We start from the raw sequence: 16917 nt of genomic DNA, 5'->3' as shown, positions 1-16917 counted from the left end.
GGACTTTGAGTCTTACTCAACTTGGTATTACTCTGTATCGGTAGTTCTCCTTTCTTCGAGTTTTCCATACTAAAACGTTTTAGTACCTTATCTAAGTAAGTATTCTGACTAAGTCCTATTAGTCTCTTACTTCTTTTTCTCACTATCCTTATTCCCAAAATATAGGAAGCCTCTCCGAGGTCCTTCATAGAAAAGCACTTCCCGAGCCAGGACTTTACCTCCTGCAGAGTCGGGACGTCATTTCCTATGAGCAGTATGTCATCGACATACAAAATGAGAAAACTAACTATGCTCCCACTGGCTTTGACATATACACATGATTCATCTTCGCTTCGTACAAATCCAAACTCTTTGACTTTCTCATCAAAGCAAAGATTCCAACTGCGAGATGCTTGCTTAAGTCCATAAATGGACTTCTCAAGCTTGCACACTCTATTTGGATGATTCGGATCGACAAAAAACTCTGGCTGAGCCATGTAAACATCCTCAGCCAACTTCCCATTAAGGAAAGCGGTCTTGACATCCATTTGCCATATCTCATAATCATGAAATGCGGCAATGGATAGCATCACCCTAATAGATTTTATCTTCGCAACTGGTGAGAAGGTCTCATCATAGTTAACTCCGGGAGTTTGAGTAAAGCCCTTCGCAACCAATCGCGCCTTGTACGTGTGCACATTCCCATCCATGTCAGTCTTCTTCTTGAAGATCCATTTGCACCCAACCGTCTTACGTCCGGGCACATTGTCAACCAAATTCCAAACTTGGTTGTCATACATGGACTGAATGTCGCTGTCCATTGCCTCTTTCCATTTTACAGACTCCGGGCCTGCCATGGCTTCCTTATAACAATTAGGTTCATCTAGATTTATTAGTGTACTATCACTAATATACGTGTCCCCTTCGGTAGTAATATGAAAACCATACAACTGGGGTTGAACTCTAACTCTTTCGGAATGTCTAAGAGATAATGACTCGTCAATTGGTTCAACCGGAGTTTCCTCCTCGGGTTGAGCGCCAACGGTGGAGGTTCCTTCATCATTCGACTCTTGAATCTCTTCAAGATCGATCTGCCTCCCACTGTCTCTTTGGATTATGAGTTCTCTCTCTTGGAAAACCCCTCTCCTCGCAACGAAGACTACATTGTCACTCGGTCTATAGAAGAGATATCCAAAGGATTTCTGCGGGTAGCCGATGAAAATACATCGCTCACTACGAGGTTCGAGCTTGTCATGAGTTTCTCGTCTTACGAAAACTTCACAACCCCAAACCTTGATATGTGCCAACGAGGGAGCTTTCCCTGTCCACATCTCGTGAGGTGTTTTGGCAACCTTCTTTGTAGGGACTCAGTTAAGGATATGGGCGAAAGTCTCTAAGGCATACCCCCAAAATGAGATAGGTAGCGAAGCACGGATTATCATAGAATGAACCATATTTAACAAGGTTTGATTGCGCCTTTCTGCCACACCATTCAACTGCGGTGTCCTAGGTGGCATCAATTGCGAAACTATTCTGCATTCCTTGAGATAGTCATGGAATTCAAGACTTAGGTACTCTCCTCCTCGATCGGATCGAAGCATCTTGATTTTCCTGCCCAATTGATTCTCCACTTCATTTTTGAACTCTTTGAACTTTTCAAACGTTTCAGACTTGTGCTTGATTAAGTAAATATACCCATATCTACTATAATCATCGGTGAAAGTGATGTAGAAGCGGTTTCCATCCTTTGTGGTGGATCTAAAGGGTCCACATACATCGGTATGTATGAGATCCAATAAACCCTCACCCCTTTCACATGTGCCAGTGAAGGGTGACTTTGTCATCTTTCCAAGTAAGCAAGATTCACACGTGTCATCTTCCCTAAGGTCGAATGACTCCAACACTCCATCCTTTTGGAGTTGGGCTATGCGCTTCTTGTTGACATGTCCAAGACGACAATGCCACAAAGACGCTTTATCCATACTATTGGAAGAATCTATACACAACACATCATTTCCTAGGTTATCTACAACCATAACATTTTCATAAATTCCATTACAAGGCATAGCTTCAAGGTATAAAACACCATTTAGATAAGCATAAATAGAACCATTCATATTATTAAACGAATATCTAAATCCTTGTCTAAACAAACCATGAAATGAAATGATGTTTCTTGCCATATCTGGCGAGTAGCAACAATTATTTAAATCTAGACCTAATCCATTACTTAGCACTAAAGAATACACTCCAATCTTGGTGACAGGTGACGATCTTCTGTTTCCCTTGATTAGATTTATTCTTCCTTGCTCCACATCTCTATTTCTTCTTAGTCCCTGCAAGTCAGAACAAATGTGGTAACCACATACTGTGTCAAGAACCCAAGAAGTAGTGTGAGATGAATTACTAGATTTAATTGTGTATATACCTGCAAAAGATGGCTTGATCTTTCCATCCTTGATGGCTTGCAGATATTCCGTGCAACTTCTCTTCCAATGCCCTATTTTGTGGCAATGATGGCACTCTGCCTCCTTCAGGTTAGGGTTGGGCTTAGCAGGATCAACTTTGGTCCCACTAGAAGAGGAAACGTCTTGGGACTTTCCCTTGCGGTGGCTCTTTGAAGGAGCCTTCCTCTTCTTTCCCCTTCCCTGCCCTATAGCCAAAACAGGAGCAGCGGTTGGTGCGGGAGTTGGTGCAACAGACTTGTCCTTTAGGTTGCTCTCAGTAGTCCTTAGGAGTCCTTGGAGCTTGCTTAGGGTGACCTCTTCCTTGTTCATGTGGTAGGTCATCCTAAATTGGTTGTAGCATGAAGGCAAGGAATGAAGAACAATGTCGATGGCCAAATCCTCCCCAAAGTTAACATTTAACTTGCAAAGACGATCAACATATCGTTGCATCTTTTGCAAGTGCACAGTCAACGATTCTCCATTTCCCATCTTAGCGGTGATCATGTTGGTGATGATCTCATAGCGCTCTTGCCTCGCGCTTTGGTGGTACTTCTCCATTAAGTCTTGATGCATTTCATTCGGATACATGTCCTCATAGGACTTTTGGAATTCTTGGTTCATAGTGGCTATCATGATGCAATGGACTTTCGTTGCATCACATTCGTGTGTCTCAAAGACAACCATCTCTTCGGGAGTAGCGATTTCCGGGTTGACCTTCTCGAGCTTTTTTTCGAGGACATACTCTTTGTCCTCGTAGCGTGCAATGGTGCGAATGTATCTTATCCATTCGCTAAAGTTGGTACCATCAAAGGTCACCTTTTGGCAAAGACTCATTAACGTGAATGAGTTAGCAGCAACGTTGTTTGCGTTCGACATCTACAAATAGAAAGGACAAAGTTTGATTAGAATTGGATCCCTAATTAAACACCCAAAATGAAAAATTAGGGCTAGGACCCAACAACATTATTTAAATATTAGAAAAGGGATGCCGTAATCCAATCATGAAAATAATTTGGAGGTAAGTGAATGACGATTCACTAATTCTTCACCACGAAAACATAACCTTTAGTTTTATTGAGAATTCCTAGATTTTAGAGATTCATTGAACTTTTCAATGGCATGTTTAAATCTCGATATGCCCCTCTAGTTTGTGACTGGGATACCGAGGATCACAAAGCGGGTGTGAATTACCATGCAAATCTACATGGTTCCTTCATTGTTACAATCATCTATTCGATGTGCCAGTAAACCACACACGCTCCATCGAACTATGATAAACAATGAATCACCCTTTGCCACCTTTGCTTAGAACCAATTAGTGTGCCGGTAAACCACACATGCTCCACTAACTTCTTAGCAAGGGTGCAAAGTGCAATTTCATGGGATTGCATCAATTCACTTTTCCTAAAGTAACTAAGATTGGGAATTTTATAAAATAGTTTAGTTACTTCATAGTTTCATTATACTTATTAATGAGAAGAGTGAGTTGCTCTATCCTACCCATTCGGCTAACGACCCTCCACCGGTCAAGCAAGCGGTGGGTGTGAGTGTACACCCATTAAGCGCCATTTTATAGGCAACAACCTTATACCCACCTTATAGACCGACTTCGTGAATGAGGCCTACTAACGGTAAGACTAGCATTTTAATTTTACTTATATATTTATTAAGCTCTTAATAATACAATAGTATAGGGTTGAATTTTAAACTTGTAAAACTCTAGGGGTTGAAATTTAAATTCTTCTAAATTAAACTATTAATCACAAAATTCAAATTTCAAAACTTCGGAATATAAATTGAACTTTTCAAACAATAGGGATCAAATAACAAATAATTCAAATTAAACAATTAATTTCACAATTATCTATATTTGACCTAGTTAACTTTTAGCCATTAGATAATTACCAAATAATCTTAAATAGTCCAATATTTATCATATAAATAATCAATATTCAAAGGATTTGAAATTATCTATATTTATGTCAAGGATAATCATTAAATTAAGTTAAAATTTGGATTTTTACATAATAAAACGATTTAGGTATCAATCCAAGACAAAACAGCAACAAAATCCCGAATTATCCTCTGTTTGACACTTGAACTAGCCGAGTCAAGCTTTGGACTCGCCGAGTAGGGCCAACTCGCCGAGTCCAAACACTGACTCGCCGAGTTGGTCGACAGAGGGCAAGAAAAAATGATTTTCAGCAAGTAAAATAGTTAAGCATCATATTCAATTGAAACCAATCATGGCTCTGATACCACTGATGGGGGTTTTGGACATAAGAACTTTACCTATGTGCACATACAACCCTATAGCTTGGATCTAGGTTTCGCTAATTGAACATGCAACATATCCATGACTTTCATGGCTAGATCTAATGTAGACAAACAATCAAAACATATGAAAACAGATCTAGAATGATACCTTGAGTTACTTGCTTGAAAACCTTCTTCTTCTTGGAGCTTAGAGTCACAAATGTCACTCCTCTAATGGCTTATAAACACCAATTAGCAAGAAGATGATTTGAGAGAGATGAGGAGGATGGAAATCGGCTCTAGGGTTTCTCCAATCACAATGGTAGCCGATTTCCTCAACCCTATGGGTCTATTTATACTGTGAGTTCCTAGGGTTTCACCCTTAAACCCTAATTGGATAACTAAGCCTCAAAGCAATCAAAATCCCTTCCTAGATAAGGCCTTGGACGATTTCTAGGTGATCCATATCCCTAAAATCGTCCAACCCAATATCCATAAGGGTTATCAGCTCAAAATACAACTTTCACACATTTGACAGTTTATACCCCTTTATTCAATTAATCTCTTTAAGTCACCAAATTAATTCCTAATTAATTTATGACTTATATTAATCAAATAATATTATTATTCCTTTAACATATTATTCTTATAATATATTAATAATGATATCTCTTCTCTCTAAATCACCCTATCAAGTTGCTATGGTGAAGGCAACCCAAAAGGACCATGCACAACCGGGTCAAGTACTTACCAAATATAGTTACAGCCTTAGACACTAATCCAACAATCATGTCGTGACCATTCTTTGTTCTGGGCAGTTTAGTGACAAAATCCAAAGCAATGTCTTCCCATTTACCCATAGGCACAGGTAAAGGTTCTAAACTCCCATATGGTTTTTGACGTTGTGCCTTGACCTGCGAACAGGTCACACACTCGGCCACATACTTTGCAATATCAAGCTTCATCGTCGGCCACTAGTAGTAGGGTTTTAGGTCCCTATACATTTTAGTGCTGCCAGGATGAATTAAGTACATGGTTTTGTGAGCTTCTTCCATCAGAAGATCTCTTATTCCTCCTAACTTAGGCACCCAAATACGATCTTGGAATACCTTTAGTCCGTGACTGTTTGTACCAAACACCAACGTTGTAACAACCCAAAATTTCTATCTTTTACGACCATTCAATTCAATCAAAGTCAGACTTGTTTCTGCTATCATTTAGCACTGTTTAGAGTCTGTTTGAGCATTATGAGCCTAGTACACCAAATGAATGAGTGAAAAGAAGTGTCAACTGAAGTTGTAACCTAGTAAGCAAGCCCTAAACTTTATCATGTGGATTTTACAGCCACACCATGTGATTTTACGGTCGTAAACAGATGGTGGCTGTAAACTCATGTTATAAACATGATATTCTTCCATTACTTCTTCATTCTTCAACTTTTCAAGCCTAGAACCCGATTTCTCTCTCAAGTATCATAAGATCTTCATCTTGATCTTCCAAAAATGTAAGAATTCTTTCCTTTGATTTGTTGTTACAACTCTTTATCTAGTACAACCCTTTGATTTCATCCATGAAATCACTCCATTTTGATAGATCTTCAAGTGTTCTTCATTTCACCAAGAACACCAAAAACACACACTAGTGTTTTTAGACCTTAATCACCCTATCAAGCTTCTATATCGTAAATCTCTTTCCTTAGCTTGATATATGCTTGAATCACATGGTAATCACCTTGAAAACAACATGAAATCAAGAACAAAAGGTGTTTACGGCCAAGACAATCTCCCTTGGCCGTAAACCCTAATTAGTGGGGCATTTGGACCTTAAACTCTTCCTAAAGGCTTAGACATGAGACTAGATCACTTCCTTCATGATTGTAAGACCTTAACACACAAAATGGTACAAAATACCATGAGTTTACGACCGTAAACTCATAGGGCCGTAACCCATGGGCCATGAACTCATGGGGGTATTACCATATGGGCCGTAAATTCCTATGTGAGGCCCTACACCCCTTATATGCAACCCTATGTGGTGTAACACTTCATTACAAGTGTTTCCTAGTCCTTAAGGTTGTTCCATTTCATGATTAGATGTTATAAACACTAATTAAATACACATATGTATCATTATATGCTAAATAGGATCCGTGTGTGCTCAAGCCTTCACTTGACACTTAGCAATCCTTATCGATCTTACGTTCGAGTTACTCACTACAGGTGAGTTCATACCCCTTAACTTATCTTTTAAATGATTTTAAATGCTTTTATGGGGGGGGGGGGATACAAATAGAAAACATATTATTTATATAATCAATCACATGTGATTTATAACTGTGTTTCAAACAAAGGATTTCATATACTTCAAACTGTGTTTCAAACAAAGGATTTCTTATACTTTAAACTGTATTATCAAACAAACTGATTTTAAATCGTTTTATAAACTGACATCAAGTCATCAATATTTATTATTAAACTCTTCAAATGTTTTACAAAACTTCTTTTTAAACTTATATATTGTCAAATATATGTATAGTTATATAAGTAATGTTTAAAGGACTTAGGATTGATAACTCAGTTTATTTCCTTTTCCTTGGTTGGATGTGGCCTTAGGGTATCGGTTATTTGTCCGAATGTCATCTAAATATTAGCTATATATTATGTATACATATGTAGATATAAAAGTACTATCAATCAGTTCAATACCTTTGGGTAGCAAAGGTATACCTTCATTTATTCAATTACAGAAATCACTAGTAAACTATAATAGGTATAGTTTAGGAGAATACTATCATATACAAATACTTTAACAGAGAATACTAAAACAGAGAATACTTGATAGAGAATACTATAATAGAGAATACTAGATAGAGAATACTATAAAAGAGAATACTAGACAGAGAATACTATACAGAGAATACTATACATATAATAATATTACTATATCAAGTATACTATAACAAGATTCAAGATAACATAATGTGAGATACTACTTCATGACACAACAACCATTTTGTTGTGTCACGTTTTGTAACCAGAATCTTCTGGAGGGAGAGCGTGAGTTTGCGTATAGATCTATATTGGATTGACTATCCTACACCTTGTTGTTCGCTACAGTGGGACTTGCAAGTCTATGGGTGCCAAATGTCATTTCTTCCGACGTCTTTCATCGTAGCGTTTTAGTCGGTTTAGTATGGTAACAACCTCATCACATTTTACCTTATATAAGCCATTTGGTTTAAGGTAGTTATTACTACAGTAGTTACTGCATGTAATACTACAGTACACGTACACTTTCCCATTATATTCAAATTGTGATCTTCTCACATAATGGGTAATATAAAACTATGTTTTAGTAATGATAGTCATACTTGGGAAAAATATCCACTTTCACAGAGAAACAAACATACAAAACAGTTGGGTCTTGGTAGAAGACTACATTTTATACTAGCAGAAAATATAGGATTTTCTAGGAGTTTTCAAACATTTACAAACATTTACATTGAACATTTACAAACATTTTTCATCAAACTTATATGAACATTGACACTAAATACTTATGAAATCACCAACTTAAATGCTGATCTACGCTTTCAAAATATCTTGTATTCTCAGGTCATTAGTAGACAGGTACAGTCGACCAGGTTTTGAGAAGACGGAGCATGTTCAAGACTCGTCTTTTAGTTTGATTATTCATTTTTTGTGTCTTACTACTTTAAAAGAACACACTTGTATTAAATTATACTATTAATGCAATGGATGATGTTGTTGCTTGTTTACTACTTTGCATTGTTATGATACTGTACATGATGTCCTCCGCCCCTGAACGTTTCCGCTGTTCCGGTTTTGGGGTGTGACAAACGTTTTGCACAAACGTTCCTCCTTCCGGTCATTCTTTTCAGAAGCTTCCTCTTGAGCTTTCTTTATACTCTCCACAATTGTTGACACAACTTCTATTCTCAACGCTCTTGGCCTTTTTCTTTCAAGATTGACTTTCCGAGTGAGAGCATCAACGACAACATTAACTTTACCGGGGTGGTAAAGTATCTCACAGTCATAGTCCTTGAGTAACTCTAGCCAGCGTCGTTGCCTCATATTCAATTATTTCTGATTAAAGAGATATTGGAGACTCTTATGATCAGTGAAAAATTTTCACTTCGAGCCATAGAGGTAATGCCTCCATATTTTCGGAGCAAATACTACTGCTGCCAACTCCAAATCATGAGTGGGGTAGTTCTTTTCATGCTCCTTCAGCTGTCGAGACGCATATGCTATCACCTTTTCTCTTTGGGTCAAAACGCAACCCAACCCAACACCAGACGCATCGCTATAGACAACGAAGTCTTCAACTCCATCGGGTAGAGAAAGAATCAGTGCCTCACATAGCTTCTTCTTTAGCAACTCGAATGCTTCATTGTGCTTATGGCTCCAAGTATAAGTAGCTCTTTTGTGAGCCAAAGCTGTGAATGGAGTAGCAATTAAAGAAAAGCCTTGCATAAACCTTCGGTAATATCCGGCTAATCCTAAAAAGCTTTGGATATCCGTGGGACTTTTCGGTTGTTCCCACTTCATTACAGCTTCAATCCTTGCTGGATCAACCATTATCCCTTCTTGGTTGACCACGTGACCCAATAATTGGACTTCTTGAATATAAAAATCACATTTGGAGAACTTTGCATACAACTTTTCCTTTTTGAAGACTTCCAACACTTCTCGCAAGTGTCTGCCATGATCCTCTTGGCTTTTCTAGTAAATCAGAATGTCATCTATGAACACTATCACAGATTTATCAAGGAACAGATTACAAAACCTGTTCATTAAATCCATGAATGCTGCTGGAGCATTGGTTAGTCCAAACGACATAACCAGAAACTCGTAGTGTCCATATCGTGTTCTAAATTTAGTCTTCTCTATATCTTGCTCTTTCACCTTCAACTGATGATATTCCGACCTCAGATCGATCTTTGAAAAATAACTTGAGCCTTGCAGCTGATCGAATAGGTCATCAATCCTCGACAACGGATATCTATTCTTTATTAATGTCTTATTCAGCTCTATATAATCAATATACATCCTCATACTCCCATCCTTATTCTTTACAAATAACATCGGAGCTCCCTAGGGTATTGAACTAGGTCTAATGAAACCTTTTTCCAATAACTCCTAAAGTTGCTGTTGGATTAGTGTCTAAGTCCATAACTATATTTTGTATGTACTTGACCCGATTGGCATGGTCCATTTGGGTTGCATGGCATCATGCATTTAAATAGACTAAAATGAGAGAAATAACACTTAAGGTTTATTAATATATTATAAGTTCTAATATATTAATAAGATTATTTAATTAGTATTGATTAAGAATTAATTTAGAATTAATTAAGTGATCAAAAGGAGACTAATTAAATATATGGGTTGATTATGTAAATCATCCATACTTGTAGAGTGGGCAAATGCTCCATGGATTATTGTGACATCCCCATTTTCACAGTTAGACAAGACCGATTTTGTTTATGCTTTATAAAAATCAGAGTACTTCTTTTAATAAAAATGTTGTGGAATTTGTTCCCAGTAAAACATGATAAATACATTATCAAAGCATTTATGAAGAAATGTATTTTTATTCATTTTAAAACATTTGGGATTTCATCGTCAATACAGAAACATAAGCATAAACAGAACTTATATTCATTTACACTAGTGATCTACACCTCTTTAATCTCTCAGTGTAATGTAACTTCGTGTCGGCACCTATGATTTAAATAAGCTTGAGTGGGTCAGGTTGGGAAACCTGGTGAGTACATAGGGTTTTCAACCCATTATTATGTTTAAACATCAAACAATCAACCTAATTACCCATCCCCATTATCTTCTTTACTCTTAAGGATCTACCCTAAGAATTAGCTATTCCTCGTTCATTCATTCATAAGGATGATCCTAAGGATTCGGCACGAAATCCATTGTTTCCAGGGTTTACTCGACAGGCACTAAGTCGCATAGTCGCCAGGGTTTAGGCACTAAGTCTCATAGTCGCCAGGGTTTATACAAAAGACACTAAGTTGCATAGTCGCCATGGTTTAGAGTACACCGGGTGAACACATCGTTCACAACACCAACAGGTTGCGAGCCTACTAGTGTTCCACTGGACTGTCTAGAATAGTCCGTGGTTGTCATCCATACTCTACTAGATGATGGGGCCATCGCTTGGGTCATCGCTTGGCTTATCGCTTGGCTCATCGCTTAGGTCATCGCTTGGCTCATCGTTTGGCTCATCGCTTAGGTCATCGCTTCTCACCATAATTCGCCACTCATATATCATCGCTCATCATTTGTCTCATCTCTAATCTAACCATGTTTTACCCAACATATTTTGTAGATATAAAATACATATATAGTTTAAATCATTTAAAACATGTATAAAATCATTCATCCAGCCTAGATAGCAAGTATACAGATAATATGCACACGTAGCACGTAATTTATATAAAATACTTCATATCTATGTGTAAGATGAAAGTAACTATGCACTCACCTATAAAGGTGGTGATTCCGAACTCAGATAGCGCTTCGCTTCTTAAAAATAATTTCCTTCGACGAAACAAGGGGGTTTTAGCTAGGAGTCGGGTTCTGTAGGGCCAGAACTTCGTCGCTGAATCTTTCTAAGAAAGATTCGTGCATCGCTTTAGCGCTCACCTTACTATACTAAACTACAGAAAGAGAAGTCGAATGACGAGGGACCGAAATGCTCGAGGGATAAGAAGAGAAAGTATCTTGAATCAAGAGAATGGTGCAAGAAATATGAGAGCCCAAGACTCTTATTTATAGTAATTGAATTTTCAAAAACTACCCTCATAGTTACTTAATGACTTTATAGTTATACAAACAACCAAACACCCCTTTATAATACTATTTTTAATAGATTTAACGATATTTGTACTAAACTAATGTCGAAAGTATTCAACATTAGTCTTATAATGACCGCATCGTCGATACCTTTCTAATGATATATATATATATATATATATATATATATATATATGTGTGTGTGTGTGTGTGTGTGTGTGTGTGTGTAGGTATATATGATTTATACTTTATTTTAATACGTAAATATGCTATTATAATTTGTAACTCGTTCATACGAGCTCTGTTTTTGACGCTCTTTATATCCACGTGTAGGCGGAGACGTACTCTACAACTTTCATTTAGACTCCGTCGGCTAATTTTGAATTTATTTTTAAAGTTATATTTTTAACAGGCCAGGACATGAAAAGTCCGTTAAAAATTCATAACTTCTTCATCCGATGTCCATTTTCGTCTGTCTTTTTACTGTTGCGCTACTATTAATGAGATTTTCAATTCTCATTTAGGTTGTGTTGGCCAAAAATCAATCGATCTAAAATTCGAATTTCGGGTTGTGCACTGCTCTGCCAAATCATAGAAAAATCATAACTTCCTCATACGAAGTCAGATTTTGACGTTCTTTTTATGCACACTCTTGGTTTAACATATATTACAACTTTCATTTAGATATCTAAGGCTAAAAACTAGTTTATCAAAATTTTACTTTTTACATTACACGGTGTCGTGCCGGTTTTGCTGTAAAACTTCGATGGGCCATAACTTCTTCGTTATAACTCGGATTTCGGCGTTCTTTATATGTACGGAAGCCTTGTAACATATACTATAACTTGGTTAAGATTAATCATTCTAAATAATCTTCCATAAAAAAAACTTAGTTTTGATGCTCATTGTCTATAAATTGACTAGCCCAGATCTGCGGGAGTTACAATTATCAAGTTGGGATAAAACCCATAGGATGATCCATGGTGTTTTTGTACCTATGGATCATGGAAATGAAAGGCCATGGCAATTAGGGTTTACATGGTGTAACCCTAATTGTGACATACTATATAAGCATCTTATTCTTCCCAAAAATCAGGCACTATGAAGGAATGGTGAGGGCTAGCTGATTTCATGAAGTGTCACATTTCTCTCAAGTTATTGTAAGTTTATTTGATGTTATCTAAACCATTTGAGGTGTCACACTTGGGGCACTAGGCTCTTAAGCTCCATGGAATCAAGCTACATCAAAAGGTATGTCTTCTAACTTATATTATTCCATATGAATCAATGTTTTGTATGCTAGTTAGGATAATACCTTCGAATATTCATATTTTCATGTATAATAGAGAAAACATAGATCCAAGGTATTTAGGGTTGCATGTACACTTAGGAGTGTTAGAATGCTCAAAACCCAACAATGGTATCAGAGCCTAGGCTTGTTTTCTTGTTATACATGCAAAATAGGCTGAAAAATCGAAGTTTGTTGCTGTCTGCTCAACAGATTCACCGAGTCCATGAAGGGACTCGGCGTGTCCAAGGCTAAACTCATCTAACTCGCTGAGTTGGTTCGTGCACTCGACGAGTTGGACCCCCAGATAGCATATCTTCGATCGTTTTGGCTGGAATTGGACTAGGAACATTACCCTAAGCTGTTTTCAACTTATAAACCTGTTTTTGGTATGGTAATGTTCATGCTAATCCAATTTCAAAGATAATTGTCAATAGATTCATGTTTTGTATTAGTTTAATGGTTAGACTAATTACATGAAAAAGTTTGATTGAATTATCTTGTTCTTATGAGTTGCTTAGATTAATAGAAAAGTTATGTGAAATTGTTGTTTTCAATCCAAATTAATCTTGTTTCAATCTACATCCCTATGATGCATTTATGGTAGTAGTTAATTGTAGAGTTGGCATGGATATTAAGTCTATCCATAGAGTATACAGGTTGTTTTGGTTTCGAGATCCTTGAGTATCTAGCGGTTTCAGGGGTTCGGTTGTGCATATAAGTGAACTCATGCAATGACATGAAATAAGAAGAACAACTAGTTGTTTCATTAGTGAGTACCATCTTAGCACACGAAAGAGAGTCATAACGAATAGTAGTGGGGTGGGGGGGAAAGCTGATCCTAATCGTGCTGGAAAGTGTCTGGTGGTGGTGCTGATGAAGTGGATGCACCCTGGAGATGAGCTACTTGTCGCTCGGTGTCTCGTAGTCATGCCTCCCAAACTAACTGTCTCGCTTGGACGTCTCCATTCACTTCTTATGTTTGTCTCTCATCTCTCTCAACAACAGCCGCATTTGGTCCGTTTGATTCGGGGTGTCTTGAGTTTGGTTGCCAATGTCTCGGGTGCACCGGACCATGATTAGGAGGGCCCGGTCAGCTGGTCTTCCATGACTATGATCAAAAAGACCTTGGTTCATACCATAGGGTGGTCGTATCCCCTGCTGGCAACTGCATCTCTTAATACCGTGTGCCCATGGGGCGTAGGGCCATCGGGACCCATGTATGGAGGTTTGATGACCTCAGACTCTGCATCTGAGTCATCATCGTCATTGCTCTTGAACTCTTCCTCTTCGAGGTCCACCACTGGCTCGACAGGTTCATCTGCAAGTTCTACTTTATGTTCCTCCTCTGGTTCTTCCTCTGAGTCTTCTTCTGGATCTTATGGATCAAGCCACCCTGCATTCCCCTAATTGGGTCTCCTGGCTAGTGATACTCGACCATAGTGTCTGCACGAAGTTGTATAAATACTAGAAACAAATAGCACACCAAATACTCCTATAATATTTTAATTTTATTTAGGTTTGGTTCTATAAGCTCTTTAGATAATTAGATGGTAAGTTTTTGATTTATTGTCCATCACGATTACTCCCGAGCACATGTTGGTCGTATTTTAAATGAATGTAGTTGATCAGGCTACATTCATCCCCAGTATGACTACATAACTGCCCGGGTTTAATCGCGATGTTCAAATCCTCCAAAGACTTTTACTATTCTTGTTGTGTTATTACTCTAAAATGCACACATAGTATGTATTTTAATTAGTATGTTCAGATTAGTTTAGTCCCATTGAATTTATAGTTGCATATCTTGTATGATTATATATGCTAGTTCACTATAAACAATGCTCTGATACCAATCTGTCACACCCCTGAACCAGACGGCGGAAACGTCCGGGGGCTTGAGCGTGACTTCATTGTTGTAGTATCATCAGAGAGTATATAATTGAAACATAACATCATCATCATAACACATGTAATATAACAACATCCACTGTTTCCATCGAATATTGTATTTGAATATTACATGCCAAAATAGTCAGAGTATGACGAAACAAAATATAACAAAATATCCATTAGTTTGTTCCGCTCAACCAGCTCCAACGGTTTCCTGAGAATACAAGTTAATTTACAAAGGTCAACATAAAAATGTTGGTGAGTTCATAAGCATGCTTGTGAAAATGATTTGTACAACTTTGAAACCACCACAAAATCCTATATTTTCTGAAAACAATTTAGTATGTTTGTGTCAGATCTTGTATTAATGCATGTGTGTTATTGTTTATTAGAATGTATAAAGATAATGCAGAAAAGGTAAAATGAATGCCCCCAGACTACCCTATGTTGTCTGTAAAAAAGAATGTTGTCATACCAACCCCCGAGGTTGAGTACCAGTACGAGTATGTTCTTGAGTAATCCAAAGAAGAAAAGAAAGGATGGTCTCCCATAAATTTCATAATGTTAATTCCTCTAAGTGAGCCGTCATAACCATACTAATTAATGACAATTTCGCCTGTCTTGGCGTCTTTGGGACACCGCCGAAAAATAGAATAAGGTTGTCATCACCCTAGACTGATGTAGTCTAACTGTAGCGAACAACTCAGGTGTGGGGTGTCATCCCCATATAGATCTATACACAAAACCCCGCTCTCCCTCCAAGAGACTCTAATTATAACTACAAGCTATGACCGTACACTCAATAGGTGTCAACCGACACGTCTCACTAGATTCTTAATCAAATTTACGCGAAGAAAAACATATAAAACTCATTCCGGGCCCAATGAACAATGTCTGCAGACCACTGAGTCTCACTGAACACGTAAGTCATTTTCAGGCCCGAAAGAAATGAGATTATATAACATGGGCACAAAATATATGTAAAAGGACAACTAAGGCCCATTTCACATGTAGGGTATTTATAGGCCCAAATAGTATGCAAATAGTATCCAAGGTCCGTCGCACACGTAAATGGGTCAGTGAGTCCCAATAAATAAATAAATACTAGTATTTAGGACCTATCAAACATTCCGCACGTTACCTTCGCATCATAGGTAATAACCGTAACTTTTATGTATTTTTTATTGTGTTTCTAACTCTTAGACTTTTTTACAGTTGTTGGTGCTCAATCCTGCACGTGCTCTTCCTTCTAAATTCAATCTCTTTTGGAGGCTCCTTCTCCTTCCAGAATTGACTTAACCTAAGATAAGGTCTTTACTTCGACTATCGTAACAAACCGATGGGTCATGCTCTAATGACCTTTCGTCGTATGATGCTACATCGATCATGGTTCTCTAAACCAATTAACTTACTTCGCCGACTTTTTTTCAAGTCAGACTCGATTCGATATGACCACTAGCGTCAGAATACATTCATCTTCTTAGTCATTACCGAAAAGATGGTAACGATGGACGTGATAACAAGAAACCTAAGGGATTGTCTACTTCCAAATTGAAAAAATGGTCTTGATTTAAAAAAGTACATAACAACAAGAGGATCATATTTGTAATTTACTTAAAAAAAACCCAACAAGAGTAGACATCCGGTCCGATTTGGATATGAAATTCATTAACTTTTTCACCGTGTGTGCTAGTGTTCAGATTGTTTGTTGGGGCATTTTAGAAACACTACTAGAAACAGGGGTTTTAGAGACGGACGAATCCGTCGCTATTCCATCGCTAAATGTTGTTTGCGATGGATCAGCGACAAATTAACTCCATAGGTAATTTAAACGTGGCTAATGACTCGGCGAGGGTTTTAGCGACGGACCAGTTTTTCCTTGCAACAAATTTAACGACAGAATATCCGTCGCTAAATGTCACTCAAATCATTTACCCAGGACATTAGCGACAAAATTTGTTAAAGACATTCCGTCGCTGTACTGTCGCAAATTTCCCTGATCACTTTTTTTCCGTAGCTAATCCCTTGCAAAGTTCATATGCTAAATTTTTTTTTCCGTCGCAGATCTGTTGCAAACTTTAGACATGATTTTTTCCCATAGCTAATCCCTCGCAAAATTCATAAATTAATTTAGTTCTTTTTCCGTCGCTGATCCGTCGCAAACTTTAGACATGATTTTTTTCTATAGCTAATCCCTCACAAAATTCATGCATTA

The sequence above is a fragment of the Lactuca serriola genome, chromosome 8 (assembly GCF_051521515.1).
Source record: "Lactuca serriola cultivar US96UC23 chromosome 8, Lser_US96UC23_V15, whole genome shotgun sequence".
Taxonomy (NCBI): Eukaryota; Viridiplantae; Streptophyta; class Magnoliopsida; order Asterales; family Asteraceae; genus Lactuca; species Lactuca serriola.
This window is presented reverse-complemented; position numbering follows the sequence as displayed.